Genomic DNA, 19,958 nt, shown 5'->3' with positions numbered 1-19,958 from the left:
TTTTTTTTTAGAAAAAGGATTACCTACCCTACCTTTAACTCTACATACTCCAAACTCGGCTCAGACCTTCAAACTGTTCTGAAGTTAGTTGCTTTATCTTTTCAGACTGATCGGACTTACGGTTTTCCTACAAATGACGATCAAAACTCGGAAAAACTCCCATTGACTTAACATTGGGCATTCTAAAAAAATTCAAACTCACCAACCGACAAAAATTCAAATCTAAATCCCTTGAAGACTAATTCAAACTGCCATTCTATATATATTAGCCAATGAAACTCATTTAAACTAATAAACTCTCATCTCATACACTTATAAACTAATTAACTTAAATTTAATAACTAATTAACTAATAAACTCATGAATTCATAGACTTATGAACTCTTAAACTCATAAATTAATAAACTCTGAACTCTAAACTAATTTAAACTTATAAACTCTAAACTCAAAAACTTGTACACTTATAAACTCATCAATTTATACACTTAAAAACTCTAAATTCATAAACTCTGAGTGTGTGTGTGTGTGTGTCTGAGTGAGTGTGTGTGTGTGTGTGTGTGTGTGTGTGTGTGTGTGTGTGTGTGTGTGTGTGTGTGTGTGTGTGTGTGTGTGTGTGTCTGAGTGAGTGTGTGAGCGAGGTAATCTGAGTGAGTGTGTGTGTGTGTGTGTGTGTGTGTGTGTGTGTGTGTGTGTGTGTGTGTGTGTGTGTGTGTGTGTGTGTCTGAGTGAGTGTGTGAGCGAGGTAATCTGAGTGAGTGAGTGAGTGTGTGTGTGTGTGTGTGTGTGTGTGTGTGTGTGTGTGTGTGTGTGTGTGTGTATCTAACTTATTTATCTATCTATAATAAACTTCAAACTACTTTAAACTACTTTAAACTTCAAACCACTTTAAACTTCTTAAGTTTAATGCTTCCAGCTCCCAAGCAACTCCATAGCAACCAAACTTGAGTACCCTAGCAACCGTTTTGCAAGACCTATATCTCTGTATCAGAACATCGTATAGAGATGAGGTTTGGCTCTTTTGACTCATGCTAGCAAACAGCACTTTCAACATGCTACACATGCTAGCAGTGAATAGCTACATGCTAATAGCGATTAGTTAAGTAAGAACTCTATAAAAACTCCATAGTAACCATCTGTGACAACTACCAACCACCATATCAACCGCCCTGAATATCATAGCAACCACCCAGAACACCCTAGCAACCACCCAAAATACCCTAGCAACCGCCCAAAAGACCCTAGCAACAACCCAAAACACCCTAGCAACCACCCAGAACACCCTAGCAACCACCCAAAATACCCTAGCAACCGCCCAAAAGACCCTAGCAACCACCTAGCAACCACCCAAAACACCCTAGCAACCACCCAGAACACCCTAGCAACCACCCAAAATACCCTAGCAACCACCCAAAACACCCTAGCAACCACCTAGCAACCACCCAAAACACCCTAGCAACCACCCAAAACACCCTAGCAACCACCTAGCAACCACCCAAAAGACCCTAGCAACACCCTAGCAACCACCCAGAACATCCTAGTGACCACCCATAACACCGTAGCAACCACCCAAAATATCCTAGCAACCACCAAAAAGACCCTAGCAACCACACAAAACACCCTAGCAACCGCCTAGCAACAACCCAAAACACCCTAGCAACCACCCAGAACACCCTAGCAACCGCCTAGCAACCACCCAAAAGACCCTAGCAACCACCCAGAAGACCCTAGCAACCACCCGAAATATCCTAGCAACCGCCTAGCAACCACCCAGAATACCCTAGCAACCACCCAAAACACCCTAGCAACCACCCAGGACACCCTAGCAACCACCTAGCAACCTCCCAGAACACCCTAGCAACCTCCCATAATACCCTAGCAACACCATAGCAACCACCCATAACATCCTAGCAACCGCCTAGCAAAAAACGTTCTGCTCCAAACTTTCTCAAGCCAACTTAAAGTTTGTCTCGACGAACTTTCGCATCTAGTTATTATTAATTAATATTATTAAGTTGGCTTGAGAAAGCCAACATATTGAAATCCTATTTAAACTTATTATTATTAAGTTGGCTTGAGAAAGCCAACATATTGAAATCCTATTTAAACTTATTATTATTATTATTATTCTGTAAATAAGACTTATGAACTCTTAAACTCATAAATTAATAAACTCTGAACTCTAAACTCATTTAAACTTATAAACTCTAAACTCAAAAACTTGTACACTTATAAACTCATCAATTTATACACTTATAAACTCTAAACTCATAAACTCTGAGTGTGTGTGTGTCTGTGTGTGTGTGTGTGTGTGTGTATCTATCTATCTACCGCTCTGAATACCATAGCAACCACCCAGAACACCCTAGCAACCACCTAGCAACCACCCAGAACACCCTAGCAACCACCCAAAAGACCCTAGCAACCACCCAAAATATCCTAGCAACCACCCAAAAGACCCTAGCAACCACCCAAAACACCCTAGCAACCGCCTAGCAACCACCTTAAAAGACCATAGCAACCACCCAAAACACCCTAGCAACCGCCTAGCAACCACCCAAAAGACCCTAGCAACCACCATAGCAACCACACAAAACATCCTAGTAACCACCCAAAACACCCTAGCAACCGCCTAGCAACCACCCAAAAGACCCTAGCAACCACCCAAAATACCCTAGCAACACCATAGCAACCACACAAAACATCCTAGTAACCACCCATAACACCCTAGCAACCGCCTAGCAACCACCCAGAACACCCTAGCAACCACCCAAAATATCCTAGCAACCGCCTAGCAACCACCCAGAATACCCTAGCAACCACCCAAAACACCCTAGCAACCGCCTAGCAACCACCCAAAAGACCCTAGCAACCACCCAGAATACCATAGCAACCACCCAAAATACCCTAGCAACCGCCTAGCAACCACCCAAAAGACCCTAGCAACCACCCAGAATACCCTAGCAACCACCTTAAATACCCTAGCAACCGCCTAGCAACCACCCAAAAGACCCTAGCAACCACCCTAAATATCCTAGCAACCGCATAGCAAACACCCAGAATACCCTAGCAACCACCCAAAACACCCTAGCAACCACCCAGAACACCCTAGCAACCGCCTAGCAACCACCCAAAAGACCCTAGCAACCACCCAAAATATCCTAGCAACCGCCTAGCAACCACCCAGAATACCCTAGCAACCACCCAAAACACCCTAGCAACCACCCAAAACACCCTAGCAACCACCCAGAACACCCTAGCAACCGCCTAGCAACCACCCAAAATACCCTAGCAACCACCCAAAAGACCCTAGCAACCACCCAGGACACCCTAGCAACCACCTAGCAACCACCCAGAACACCCTAGCAACCTCCCAAAATACCCTAGCAACACCATAGCAACACCATAGCAACATCCTAGCAACCGACTAGCAAAAAACGTTCTGGTCCAAACTTTCTCAAGCCAACTTAAAGTTTGTCTCGACGAACTTTCGCATCTAGTTAAGTTGGCTGAGAAAGCCAACTTACTGATATCCTATTTAAACTTATTATTATTATTCTTCTGTGAAAACTGTTGACTCTAACTCGTCCTAGAGCTTTAACTCTACATACTCCAAACTCGGCTCAGACACTCAAACTGATCTGAAGTTATATGCTATATCTTTTCAGACTGATCGGACTTACGGTTTTCCTACAAATGACGATCAAAACTCGGAAAAACTCCCATTGACTTAACATTGGGCATTCTAAAAAAATTCAAACTCACCAACCGACAAAAATTCGAATCTAAATCCCTTGAAAACTAAACCAAACTGCCATTCTATATATATTAGCCAATGAAACTCATTTAAACTAATAAACTCTAATCTCATACACTTATAAACTAATTAACTTAAATGTAATAACTAATTAACTAATAAACTCATGAATTCATAGACTTATGAACTCTTAAACTCATAAATTAATAAACTCTGAACTCTAAACTCATTTAAACTTATAAACTCTAAACTCAAAAACTTGTACACTTATAAACTCATCAATTTATACACTTATAAACTCTAAACTCATAAACTCTGAGTGTGTGTGTGTGTGTATCTATCTATCTACCGCTCTGAATACCATAGCAACCACCCAGAACACCCTAGCAACCACCCAGAACACCCTAGCAACCACCCAAAAGACCCTAGCAACCACCCAAAATATCCTAGCAACCACCCAAAAGACCCTAGCAACCACCCAAAACACCCTAGCAACCACCCAGAACACCCTAGCAACCACCCAAAAGACCCTAGCAACCACCCAAAATACCCTAGCAACCGCCTAGCAACCACCCAAAAGACCCTAGCAACCACCCAAAATAGCCTAGCAACCACCCAAAAGACCCTAGCAACCACCCAAAAGACCCTAGCAACCACCCAGAATACCCTAGCAACCACCCAAAATACCCTAGCAACCGCCTAGCAACCACCCAAAATATCCTAGCAACTGCTTAGCAACCACCCAGAATACCCTAGCAACCACCCAAAACAGCCTAGCAACCACCCAGAACACCCTAGCAACCGCCTAGCAACCACCCAAAAGACCCTAGCAACCACCCAAAATATCCTAGCAACCGCCTAGCAACCACCCAGAATACCCTAGCAAACACCCAGAACACCCTAGCAACCACCTAGCAACCACCCAAAAGACCCTAGCAACCACCCAGAACACCCTAGCAACCGCCTAGCAACCACCCAAAAGACCCTAGCAACCACCCAAAATATCCTAGCAACCGCCTAGCAACCACCCAGAACACCCTAGCAACCACCCAAAACACCCTAGCAACCACCCAGAACACCCTAGTAACCACCTAGCAACCACCCAGAAATCCCTAGCAACCTCCCAAAATACCCTAGCAACACCATAGCAACCACCCATAACATCCTAGCAACCGCCTAGCAAAAAACTTTCTGGTCCAACTTTCTCAAGCCAACTTAAAGTTTGTCTCGACGAACTTTCGCATCTAGTTATGTTGGCTTGAGAAAGCCAATATATTGAAATCCTATTTAAACTTATTATTATTATTCTTCTGTATAAAACTATTGACTCAAACTCGCCCTAGAGCTTTAACTCTACATACTCCAAACTCGGCTCAGACACTCAAACTGATCTGAAGTTATATGCTATATCTTTTCAGACTGATCGGACTTACGGTTTTCCTACAAATGACGATCAAAACTCGGAAAAACTCCCATTGACTTAACATTGGGCATTCTAAAAAAATTCAAACTCACCAACCGACAAAAATTTAAATCTAAATCCCTTGAAAACTAATTCAAACTGCCATTCTATATATATTAGCCAATGAAACTCATTTAAACTAATAAACTCTAATCTCATACACTTATAAACTAATTAACTTAAATTTAATAACTAATTAACTAATAAACTCATGAATTCATAGACTTATGAACTCTTAAACTCATAAATTAATAAACTCTGAACTCTAAACTCATTTAAACTTATAAACTCTAAACTCAAAAACTTGTACACTTATAAACTCATCAATTTATACACTTATAAACTCTAAACTCATAAACTCTGTGTGTGTGTGTGTGTGTGTGTGTGTGTGTGTGTGTGTGTGTGTGTCTATCTATCTACCGCTCTGAATACCATAGCAACCACCCAGAACACCCTAGCAACCACCCAGAACACCCTAGCAACCACCCAGAACACCCTAGCAACCACCCAAAAGACCCTAGCAACCACCCAAAATATCCTAGCAACCACCCAAAAGACCCTAGCAACCACCCAAAACACCCTAGCAACCGCCTAGCAACCACCCAAAAGACCCTAGCAACCACCCAAAACACCCTAGCAACCACCCAAAATACCCTAGCAACACCATAGCAACCACACAAAACATCATAGTAACCACCCATAACACCCTAGCAACCGCCTAGCAACCACCCATAATACCCTAGCAACCACCCAAAACACCCTAGCAACCACCCAGAACACCCTAGCAACCACCCAAAAGACCCTAGCAACCACCCAAAACACCCTAGCAACCGCCTAGCAACCACCCAAAAGACCATAGCAACCACCCAAAACACCCTAGCAACCGCCTAGCAACCACCCAAAAGACCCTAGCAACCACCCAAAACACCCTAGCAACCACCCAAAATACCCTAGCAACACCATAGCAACCACACAAAACATCCTAGTAACCACCCAGAATACCCTAGCAACCGCCTAGCAACCACCCAGAACACCCTAGCAACCACCCAAAACACCCTAGCAACCACCCAAAATATCCTAGCAACCGCCTAGCAACCACCCATAATACCCTAGCAACCACCCAAAAAACCCTAGCAACCACCTAGAACACCCTAGCAACCACCTAGCAACCACCCAAAAGACCCTAGCAACCACCCAAAACACCCTAGAAACCGCCTAGCAACCACCCAAAAGACCCTAGCAACCACCCAAAACACCCTAGCAACCACCTAGAACACCCTAGCAACCACCTAGCAACCACCCAAAAGACCCTAGCAACCACCCAAAACACCCTAGCAACCGCCTAGCAACCACCCAAAAGACCCTAGCAACCACCCAAAATACCCTAGCAACACCATAGCAACCACACAAAACATCCTAGTAACCACCCATAACACCCTAGCAACCGCCTAGCAACCACCCAGAACACCCTAGCAACCACCCAAAACACCCTAGCAACCACCCAAAATATCCTAGCAACCGCCTAGCAACCACCCAGAATACCCTAGCAACCACGCAAAACACCCTAGCAACCGCCTAGCAACCACACAAAACATCCTAGTAACCACCCATAACACCCTAGCAACCGCCTAGCAACCACCCAGAACACCCTAGCAACCACCCAAAAGACCCTAGCAACCACCCAGGACACCCTAGCAACCACCTAGCAACCACCCAGAACACCCTAGCAACCTCCCAAAATACCCTAGCAACACCATAGCAACCACCCATAACATCCTAGCAACCGCCTAGCAAAAAACTTTCCGGTCCAAACTTTCTCAAGCCAACTTAAAGTTTGTCTCGACGAACTTTCGCATCTAGTTAAGTTGGCTTGAGAGAGCCAACATATTGAAATCCTATTTAAACTTATTATTATTATTATTATTAATATTATTATTCTTCTGTGAAAAACTGTTGACTCAAACTCGCCCTAGAGCTTTAACTCTACATACTCCAAACTCGGCTCAGACACTCAAACTGATCTGAAGTTTTATGCTATATCTTTTCAGACTGATCGGACTTACGGTTTTCCTACAAATGACGATCAAAACTCGGAAAAAGTCCCATTGACTTAACATTGGGCATTCTAAAAAAATTCAAACTCACCAACCGACAAAAATTCAAATCTAAATCCCTTGAAAACTAAATCAAACTGCCATTCTATATATATTAGCCAATGAAACTCATTTAAACTAATAAACTCTAATTTCATACACTTATAAACTAATTAACTTAAATTGAATAACTAATTAACTAATAAACTCATGAATTCATAGACTTATGAACTCTTAAACTCATAAATTAATAAACTCTGAACTCTAAACTCATTTAAACTTATAAACTCTAAACTCAAAAACTTGTACACTTATAAACTCATCAATTTATACACTTATAAACTCTAAACTCATAAACTCTGAGTGTGTGTGTGTGTGTGTGTGTGTGTGTGTGTGTGTGTGTATCTATCTACCGCTCTGAATACCATAGCAACCACCCAGAACACCCTAGCAACCACCTAGCAACCACCCAGAACACCCTAGCAACCACCCAAAATACCCTAGCAACCGCCTAGCAACCACCCAAAAGACCCTAGCAACCACCCAAAAGACCCTAGCAACCACCCAAAATACCCTAGCAACCGCCTAGCAACCACCCAAAAGACCCTAGAAACCACCCAAAATATCCTAGCAACCCCCTAGCAACCACCCAGAACTACCTAGCAACCACCCAAAACACCCTAGCAACCACCCAGAACACCCTAGCAACCGCCTAGAAACCACCCAAAAGACCCTATCAACCACCCAAAATACCCTAGCAACCGCCTAGCAACCACCCAAAAGACCCTAGCAACCACCCAAAATACCCTAGCAACCGCCTAGCAACCACCCAAAAGACCCTAGCAACCACCCAAAATACCCTAGCAACACCATAGCAACCACACAAAACATCCTAGTAACCACCCATAACACCCTAGCAACCGCCTAGCAACCACCCAAAAGACCCTAGCAACCACCTAAAAGACCCTAGCAACCACCCAAAATACCCTAGCAACACCATAGCAACCACACAAAACATCCTAGTAACCACCCATAACACCCTAGCAACCGCCTAGCAACCACCCAGAACACCCTAGCAACCACCCAAAACACCCTAGCAACCACCCAAAATACCCTAGCAACACCATAGCAACCACACAAAACATCCTAGTAACCACCCATAACACCCTAGCAACCGCCTAGCAACCACCCAGAACACCCTAGCAACCACCCAAAACACCCTAGCAACCACCCAAAATATCCTAGCAACCGCCTAGCAACCACCCAGAATACCCTAGCAACCACCCAAAACACCCTAGCAACCGCCTAGCAACCACCCAAAAGACCCTAGCAACCACCCAGAATACCATAGCAACCACCCAAAATACCCTAGCAACCGCCTAGCAACCACCCAAAAGACCCTAGCAACCACCCAAAATAGCCTAGCAACCACCCAAAATACCCTAGCAACCACCCAGAACACCCTAGCAACCGCCTAGCAACCACCCAAAATACCCTAGCAACCACCCAAAAGACCCTAGCAACCACCCAGGACACCCTAGCAACCACCTAGCAACCACCCAGAACACCCTAGCAACCTCCCAAAATACCCTAGCAACACCATAGCAACACCATAGCAACATCATAGCAACCGCCTAGCAAAAAACGTTCTGGTCCAAACTTTCTCAAGCCAACTTAAAGTTTGTCTCGACGAACTTTCGCATCTAGTTATTATTATTATTCTTCTGTAAAAAACTATTGACTCAAACTCGCCCTAGAGCTTTAACTCTACATACTCCAAACTCGGCTCAGACACTCAAACTGATCTGAAGTTTTATGCTATATCTTTTCAGACTGATCGGACTTACGGTTTTCCTACAAATGACGATCAAAACTCGGAAAAACTCCCATTGACTTAACATTGGGCATTCTAAAAAAATTCAAACTCACCAACCGACAAAAATTCAAATCTAAATCCCTTGAAAACTAAATCAAACTGCCATTCTATATATATTAGCCAATGAAACTCATTTAAACTAATAAACTCTAATTTCATACACTTATAAACTAATTAACTTAAATTGAATAACTAATTAACTAATAAACTCATGAATTCATAGACTTATGAACTCTTAAACTCATAAATTAATAAACTCTGAACTCTAAACTCATTTAAACTTATAAACTCTAAACTCAAAAACTTGTACACTTATAAACTTATCAATTTATACACTTATAAACTCTAAACTCTGAGTGTGTGTGTGTGTGTGTGTGTGTGTGTGTGTGTGTGTGTGTGTGTGTGTGTGTGTGTGTGTGTGTATCTATCTATCTACCGCTCTGAATACCATAGCAACCACCCAGAACACCCTAGCAACCACCCAGAACACCCTAGCAACCACCCAAAAGACCCTAGCAACCACCCAAAAGACCCTAGCAACCACCCAAAACACCCTAGCAACCGCCTAGCAACCACCCAAAAGACCATAGCAACCACCCAAAACACCCTAGCAACCGCCTAGCAACCACCCAAAACACCCTAGCAACCACCCAAAATACCCTAGCAACACCATAGCAACCACACAAAACATCCTAGTAACCAACCATAACACCCTAGCAACCGCCTAGCAACCACCCAAAACACCCTAGCAACCACCCAAAATATCCTAGCAACCGCCTAGCAACCACCCATAATACCCTAGCAACCACCCAAAACACCCTAGCAACCACCTAGAACACCCTAGCAACCACCCAAAAGACCCTAGCAACCACCCAAAACACCCTAGCAACCGCCTAGCAACCACCCAAAACACCCTCGCAACCACCCAAAATACCCTAGCAACACCATAGCAACCACACAAAACATCCTAGTAACCACCCATAACACCCTAGCAACCGCCTAGCAACCACCCAGAACACCCTAGCAACCACCCAAAACACCCTAGCAACCACCCAAAATATCCTAGCAACCGCCTAGCAACCACCCATAATACCCTAGCAACCACGCAAAACACCCTAGCAACCGCCTAGCAACCACCCAAAAGACCCTAGCAACCAACCAAAAGACCCTAGCAACCACCTAACAACCACCCAAAAGACCCTAGCAACCACCCAGGACACCCTAGCAACCACCTAGCAACCACCCAGAACACCCTAGCAACCTCCCAAAATACCCTAGCAACACCATAGCAACCACCCATAACACCCTAGCAACCGCCTAGCAAAAAACTTTCCGGTCCAAACTTTCTCAAGCCAACTTAAAGTTTGTCTCGACGAACTTTCGCATCTAGTTAAGTTGGCTGAGAAAGCCAACTTACTGATATTGTACTTAAACTTATTATTAAGTTGGCTTGAGAGAGCCAACATATTGAAATCCTATTTAAACTTATTATTAAGTTGGCTTGAGAAAGCCAACATATTGAAATCCTATTTAAACTTATTAAGTTGGCTTGAGAAAGCCAACATATTGAAATCCTATTTAAACTTATTATTATTATTAAGTTGGCTTGAGAAAGCCAACATATTGAAATCCTATTTAAACTTATTATTATTATTATTCTTCTTACTAAAACTGTTGACTCAAACTCGCCCTAGAGCTTTAACTCTACATACTTCAAACTCGGCTCAGACACTCAAACTGATCTGCAGCTATATGCTATATCTTTTCAGACTGATCGGACTTACGGTTTTCCTACAAATGACGATCAAAACTCGGAAAAACTCCCATTGACTTAACATTGGGCATTCTAAAAAAATTCAAACTCACCAACCGACAAAAATTCAAATCTAAATCCCTTGAAAACTAAACCAAACTGCCATTCTATATATATTAGCCAATGAAACTCATTTAAACTAAAAAACTCTAATCTCATACACTTATAAACTAATTAACTTAAATTTAATAACTAATTAACTAATAAACTCATGAATTCATAGACTTATGAACTCTTAAACTCATAAATTAATAAACTCTGAACTCTAAACTCATTTAAACTTATAAACTCTAAACTCAAAAACTTGTACACTTATAAACTCATCAATTTATACACTTATAAACTCTAAACTCATAAACTCTGAGTGTGTGTGTGTGTGTGTGTGTGTGTGTGTGTGTGTGTGTGTGTGTGTGTGTGTGTGTGTGTGTCTGAGTGTCTGAATGAGTGTGTGAGCGAGGTAGTCTGTTTTAGTGTGTGTGTGTGTGTGTGTGTGTGTGTGTGTGTGTGTGTGTATCTATCTATCTATCTACCGCTCTGAATACCATAGCAACCACCCAGAACACCCTAGCAACCACCCAGAACACCCTAGCAACCACCCAAAAGACCCTAGCAACCACCCAAAATATCCTAGCAACCACCCAGAACACCCTAGCAACCACCTAGCAACCACCCAAAACACCCTAGAAACCACCCAAAAGACCCTAGCAACCACCCAAAATACTCTAGCAACACCATAGCAACTACACAAAGCACCCTAGTAACCACCCATAACACCCTAGCAACCGCCTAGCAACCACCCAGAACACCCTAGCAACCACCCAAAACACCCTAGCAACCACCCAAAATACCCTAGCAACACCATAGCAACCACACAAAACATCCTAGTAACCACCCATAACACCCTAGCAACCGCCTAGCAACCACCCAGAACACCCTAGCAACCACCAAAAAGACCCTAGCAACCGCCTAGCAACCACCCAGAATACCCTAGCAACCACCCAAAACACCCTAGCAACCGCCTAGCAACCACCCAGAATACCCTAGCAACCACCCAAAACACCCTAGCAACCACCCAGAACACCATAGCAACCGCCTAGCAACCACCCAGAATACCCTAGCAACCACCCAAAACACCCTAGCAACCACCCAAAAGACCCTAGCAACCGCCTAGCAACCACCCAAAAGACCCTAGCAACCACCCAAAACACCCTAGCAACCGCCTAGCAACCACCCAAAAGACCCTAGCAACCACCCAGAACACCCTAGCAACCGCCTAGCAACCACCCAAAAGACCCTAGCAACCACCCAAAATATCCTAGCAACCACCCAGAATACCCTAGCAACCACCCAGAACACCCTAGCAACCGCCTAGCAACCACCCAAAAGACCCTAGCAACCACCTAGCAACCACCCAAAAGACCCTAGCAACCACCCAAAACACCCTAGCAACCACCCAGAACACCCTAGCAACCGCCTAGCAACCACCCAAAAGACCCTAGCAACCACCCAGGACACCCTAGCAACCACCTAACAACCACCCAGAAGACCCTAGCAACCACCCAAAATATCCTAGCAACCGCCTAGCAACCACCCAGAATACCCTAGCAACCACCCAAAAAACCCTAGCAACCACCCAGAACACCCTAGCAGCCGCCTAGCAACCACCCAAAATACCCTAGCAACCACCCAAAAGACCCTAGCAACCACCCAGGACACCCTAGCAACCACCTAGCAACCACCCAGAACACCCCAGCAACCTCCCAAAATACCCTAGGAACACCATAGCAACCACCCATAAAATCCTAGCAACCGCCTAGCAAAAAACGTTCTGGTCCAAACATTCTCAAGCCAACTTAAAGTTTGTCTCGACGAACTTTCGCATCTAGTTAAGTTGGCTTGAGAAAGCCAACATATTGAAATCCTATTTAAACTTATTATTAAGTTGGCTTGAGAAAGCCAACATATTGAAATCCTATTTAAACTTATTATTAATATTATTATTATTATTCTTCTGTGGAAACCGTTGACTCAAACTCGCCCTAGAGCTTTAACTCTACATACTCCAAACTCGGCTCAGACAATCAAACTGATCTGAAGTTAGTTGCTATATCTTTTCAGACTGATCGGACTTACGGTTTTCCTACAAATGACGATCAAAACTCGGAAAAACTCCCATTGACTTAACATTGGGCATTCTAAAAAAATTCAAACTCACTAACCAACAAAAATTCAAATCTAAATCCCTTGAAAACTAAATCAAACTGCCATTCTATATATATTAGCCAATGAAACTCATTTAAACTAATAAACTCTAATCTCATACACTTATAAACTAATTAACTTAAATTTAATAACTAATTAACTAATAAACTCATGAATTCATAGACTTATGAACTCTTAAACTCATAAATTAATAAACTCTGAACTCTAAACTCATTTAAACTTATAAACTCTAAACTCAAAATCTTGTACACTTATAAACTCATACATTTATACACTTATAAACTCTAAACTCATAAACTCTGAGTGTGTGTGTGTCTGAGTGAGTGTGTGAGGGAGGTAGTCTGTTTGTGTGTGTGTGTGTGTGTGTGTGTGTGTGTGTGTGTGTGTATCTATCTATCCACCGCTCTGAATACCATAGCAACCACCCAGAACACCCTAGCAACAACCTAGCAACCACCCAGAACACCCTAGCAACCACCCAAAAGACCCTAGCAACCACCCAAAATATCCTAGCAACCACCCAAAAGACCCTAGCAACCACCCAAAACACCCTAGCAACCACCCAAATGACCATAGCAACCACCCAAAAGACCCTAGCAACCACCCAAAACACCCTAGCAACCGCCTAGCAACCACCCAAAAGACCCTAGCAACCACCCAAAACACCCTAGCAACCGCCTAGCAACCACCCAAAAGACCCTAGCAACCACCCAAAACACCCTAGCAACCGCCTAGCAACCACCCAAAAGACCCTAGCAACCACCCAAAATATCCTAGCAACCACCCAAAAGACCCTAGCAACCACCCAAAACACCCTAGCAACCGCCTAGCAACCACCCAAAAGACCCTAGCAACCACCCAAAACACCCTAGCAACCACCCAAAATACCCTAGCAACACCATAGCAACCACACAAAACATCCTAGTAACCACCCATAACACCCTAGCAACCACCCAAAACACCCTAGCAACCACCCAGAACACCCTAGCAACCGCCTAGCAACCACCCAAAAGACCCTAGCAACCACCCAAAACACCCTAGCAACCGCCTAGCAACCACCCAAAAGACCTTAGCAACCACCCAAAATACCCTAGCAACCGCCTAGCAACCAACCAAAAGACCCTAGCAACCACCCAAAATACCCTAGCAACCGCCTAGCAACCACCCAAAAGACCCTAGCAACCACCCAAAAGACCCTAGCAACCACCCTAAATATCCTAGCAACCGCATAGCAACCACCCAGAATACCCTAGCAACCACCCAAAACACCCTAGCAACCACCCAGAACACCCTAGCAACCGCCTAGCAACCACCCAAAAGACCCTTGCAACCACCCAAAATATCCTAGCAACCGCCTAGCAACCACCCAGAATACCCTAGCAACCACCCAAAACACCCTATCAACCACCCAAAACACCCTAGCAACCTCCCAAAATACCCTAGCAACACCATAGCAACCACCCATAACATCCTAGCAACCGCCTAGCAAAAAACGTTCTGGTCCAAACTTTCTCAAGCCAACTTAAAGTTTGTCTCGACGAACTTTCGCATCTAGTTATTATTATTATTCTTCTTACTAAAACTGTTGACTCAAACTCGCCCTAGAGCTTTAACTCTACATACTTCAAACTCGGCTCAGACACTCAAACTGATCTGCAGCTATATGCTATATCTTTTCAGACTGATCGGACTTACGGTTTTCCTACAAATGACGATCAAAACTCGGAAAAACTCCCATTGACTTAACATTGGGCATTCTAAAAAAATTCAAACTCACCAACCGACAAAAATTCAAATCTAAATCCCTTGAAAACTAAACCAAACTGCCATTCTATATATATTAGCCAATGAAACTCATTTAAACTAAAAAAACTCTAATCTCATACACTTATAAACTAATTAACTTAAATTTAATAACTAATTAACTAATAAACTCATGAATTCATAGACTTATGAACTCTTAAACTCATAAATTAATAAACTCTGAACTCTAAACTCATTTAAACTTATAAACTCTAAACTCAAAAACTTGTACACTTATAAACTCATCAATTTATACACTTATAAACTCTAAACTCATAAACTCTGAGTGTGTGTGTGTGTGTGTGTGTGTGTGTGTGTGTGTGTGTGTGTGTGTGTATCTATCTATCTACCGCTCTGAATACCATAGCAACCACCCAGAACACCCTAGCAACCACCTAGCAACCACCCAAAAGACCCTAGCAACCACCCAAAACACCCTAGCAACCGCCTAGCAACCACCTTAAAAGACCATAGCAACCACCCAAAACACCCTAGCAACCGCCTAGCAACCACCCAAAAGACCCTAGCAACCACCCAAAATACCCTAGCAACACCATAGCAACCACACAAAACATCCTAGTAACCACCCAAAACACCCTAGCAACCGCCTAGCAACCACCCAAAATACCCTAGCAACACCATAGCAACCACACAAAACATCCTAGTAACCACCCAGAACACCCTAGCAAACACCCAAAACACCCTAGCAACCACCCAAAATATCCTAGCAACCGCCTAGCAACCACCCAGAATACCCTAGCAACCACCCAAAACACCCTAGCAACCACCCAAAACACCCTAGCAACCGCCTAGCAACCACCCAAAAGACCCTAGCAACCACCCAGAATACCATAGCAACCACCCAAAATACCCTAGCAACCGCCTAGCAACCACCCAAAAGACCCTAGCAACCACCCAAAATAGCCTAGCAACCACCCAGAATACCCTAGCAACCACCCAAAATACCCTAGCAACCGCCTAGCAAACACCCAAAAGACCCTAGCAACCACCCTAAATATCCTAGCAACCGCATAGCAAACACCCAGAATACCCTAGCAACCACCCAAAACACCCTAGCAACCACCCAGAACACCCTAGCAACCGCTTAGCAACCACCCAAAAGACCCTAGCAACCACCCAAAATATCCTAGCAACCGCCTAGCAACCACCCAGAATACCCTAGCAACCACCCAAAACACCCTAGCAACCACCCAAAACACCCTAGCAACCACCCAGAACACCCTAGCAACCGCCTAGCAACCACCCAAAATACCCTAGCAACCACCCAAAAGACCCTAGCAACCACCCAGGACACCCTAGCAACCACCTAGCAACCACCCAGAACACCCTAGCAACCTCCCAAAATACCCTAGCAACACCATAGCAACACCATAGCAACATCCTAGCAACCGCCTAGCAAAAAACGTTCTGGTCCAAACTTTCTCAAGCCAACTTAAAGTTTGTCTCGACGAACTTTCGCATCTAGTTAAGTTGGCTTGAGAAAGCCAACATATTGAAATCCTATTTAAACTTATTATTATTATTATTATTCTTCTGTACAAAACTATTGACTCAAACTCGCCCTAGAGCTTTAACTCTACATACTCCAAACTCGGCTCAGACACTCAAACTGATCTGAAGTTTTATGCTATATCTTTTCAGACTGATCGGACTTACGGTTTTCCTACAAATGACGATCAAAACTCGGAAAAACTCCCATTGACTTAACATTGGGCATTCTAAAAAAATTCAAACTCACCAACCGACAAAAATTCAAATCTAAATCCCTTGAAAACTAAATCAAACTGCCATTCTATATATATTAGCCAATGAAACTCATTTAAACTAATAAACTCTAATCTCATACACTTATAAACTAATTAACTTAAATTTAATAGCTAATTAACTAATAAACTCATGAATTCATAGACTTATGAACTCTTAAACTCATAAATTAATAAACTCTGAACTCTAAACTCATTTAAACTTATAAACTCTAAACTCAAAAACTTGTACACTTATAAACTCATCAATTTATACACTTATAAACTCTAAACTCATAAACTCTGAGTGTGTGTGTGTGTGTGTGTGTGTGTGTATCTATCTATCTACCGCTCTGAATACCATAGCAACCACCCAGAACACCCTAGCAACCACCTAGCAACCACCCAGAACACCCTAGCAACCACCCAAAAGACCCTAGCAACCACCCAAAATATCCTAGCAACCACCCAAAAGACCCTAGCAACCACCCAAAACACCCTAGCAACCGCCTAGCAACCACCCAAAAGACCATAGCAACCACCCAAAACACCCTAGCAACCACCCAAAATACCCTAGCAACACCATAGCAACCACACAAAACATCCTAGTAACCACCCATAACACCCTAGCAACCACCCAAAACACCCTAGCAACCACCCAGAACACCCTAGCAACCGCCTAGCAACCACCCAAAAGACCCTAGCAACCACCCAAAATACCCTAGCAACCGCCTAGCAACCACCCAAAATACCCTAGCAACCACCCAAAATACCCTAGCAACCGCCTAGCAACCACCCAAAAGACCCTAGCAACTACCCTAAATATCCTAGCAACCGCATAGCAACCACCCAGAATACCCTAGCAACCACCCAAAACACCCTAGCAACCACCCAAAACACCCTAGCAACCACCCAAAAGACCATAGCAACCACCCAAAACACCCTAGCAACCACCCAAAATACCCTAGCAACACCATAGCAACCACACAAAACATCCTAGTAACCACCCATAACACCCTAGCAACCGCCTAGCAACCACCCAGAACACCCTAGCAACCACCCAAAACACCCTAGCAACCACCCAGAACACCCTAGCAACCGCCTAGCAACCACCCAAAAGACCCTAGCAACCACCCAAAATACCCTAGCAACCGCCTAGCAACCACCCAAAATACCCTAGCAACCACCCAAAATACCCTAGCAACCACCCAAAATACCCTAGCAACACCATAGCAACCACCCAAAAGACCCTAGCAACTACCCTAAATATCCTAGCAACCGCATAGCAACCACCCAGAATACCCTAGCAACCACCCAAAACACCCTAGCAACCACCCAAAACACCCTAGCAACCACCCAAAAGACCCTAGCAACCACCCAAATTATCCTAGCAACCGCCTAGCAACCACCCAGAATACCCTAGCAACCACCCAAAACACCCTAGCAACCACCCAAAAGACCCTAGCAACCACCCAAAAGACCCTAGCAACCACCCAGAACACCCTAGCAACCTCCCAAAATATCCTAGCAACACCATAGCAACCACCCATAACATCCTAGCAACCGCCTAGCAAAAAACGTTCTGGTCCAAACTTTCTCAAGCCAACTTAAAGTTTGTCTCGACGAACTTTCGCATCTAGTTATTATTATTATTCTTCTTACTAAAACTGTTGACTCAAACTCGCCCTAGAGCTTTAACTCTACATACTTCAAACTCGGCTCAGACACTCAAACTGATCTGCAGCTATATGCTATATCTTTTCAGACTGATCGGACTTACGGTTTTCCTACAAATGACGATCAAAACTCGGAAAAACTCCCATTGACTTAACATTGGGCATTCTAAAAAAAATTCAAACTCACCAACCGACAAAAATTCAAATCTAAATCCCTTGAAAACTAAACCAAACTGCCATTCTATATATATTAGCCAATGAAACTCATTTAAACTAAAAAAACTCTAATCTCATACACTTATAAACTAATTAACTTAAATTTAATAACTAACTAACTAATAAACTCATGAATTCATAGACTTATGAACTCTTAAACTCATAAATTAATAAACTCTGAACTCTAAACTCATTTAAACTTATAAACTCTAAACTCAAAAACTTGTACACTTATAAACTCATCAATTTATACACTTATAAACTCTAAACTCATAAACTCTGAGTGTGTGTGTGTGTGTGTGTGTGTGTGTGTGTGTGTGTGTGTGTGTGTCTGAGTGAGTGTGTGAGCGAGGTAGTCTGTTTGAGTGTGTGTGTGTGTGTGTGTGTGTGTGTGTGTGTGTGTGTGTGTGTGTGTATCTATCTATCTACCGCTCTGAATACCATAGCAACCACCCAGAACACCCTAGCAACCACCTAGCAACCACCCAGAACACCCTAGCAACCACCCAAAAGACCCTAGCAACCACCCAAAATATCCTAGCAACCACCCAAAAGACCCTAGCAACACCCCAAAACACCCTAGCAACCGCCTAGCAACCACCCAAAAGACCCTAGCAACCACCCAAAACACCCTAGCAACCACCCAAAATACCCTAGCAACACCATAGCAACCACACAAAACATCCTAGTAACCACCCATAACACCCTAGCAACCGCCTAGCAACCACCCAGAACACCCTAGCAACCACCCAAAACACCCTAGCAACCACCCAAAATACCCTAGCAACACCATAGCAACCACCCAAAAGACAATAGCAACCACCCAAAACACCCTAGCAACCACCCAAAATACCCTAGCAACACCATAGCAACCACCCAAAAGACAATAGCAACCACCCAAAACACCCTAGCAACCACCCAAAATACCCTAGCAACACCATAGCAACCACACAAAACATCTTAGTAACCACCCATAACACCCTAGCATCCGCCTAGCAACCACCCAGAACACCCTAGCAACCACCCAAAACACCCTAGCAACCGCCTAGCAACCACCCAAAAGACCCTAGCAACCACCCAAAATACCCTAGCAACACCATAGCAACCACCCAAAACATCCTAGTAACCACCCATAACACCCTAGCAACCGCCTAGCAACCACCCAGAACACCCTAGCAACCACCCAAAATACCCTAGCAACCACCCAAAATACCCTAGCAACACCATAGCAACCACACAAAACATCCTAGTAACCACCCATAACACCCTAGCAACAACC

Source organism: Leuciscus leuciscus (assembly GCF_965113295.1).
Source record: "Leuciscus leuciscus genome assembly, chromosome: 3".
Taxonomy (NCBI): domain Eukaryota; kingdom Metazoa; phylum Chordata; class Actinopteri; order Cypriniformes; family Leuciscidae; genus Leuciscus; species Leuciscus leuciscus.
This window is presented reverse-complemented; position numbering follows the sequence as displayed.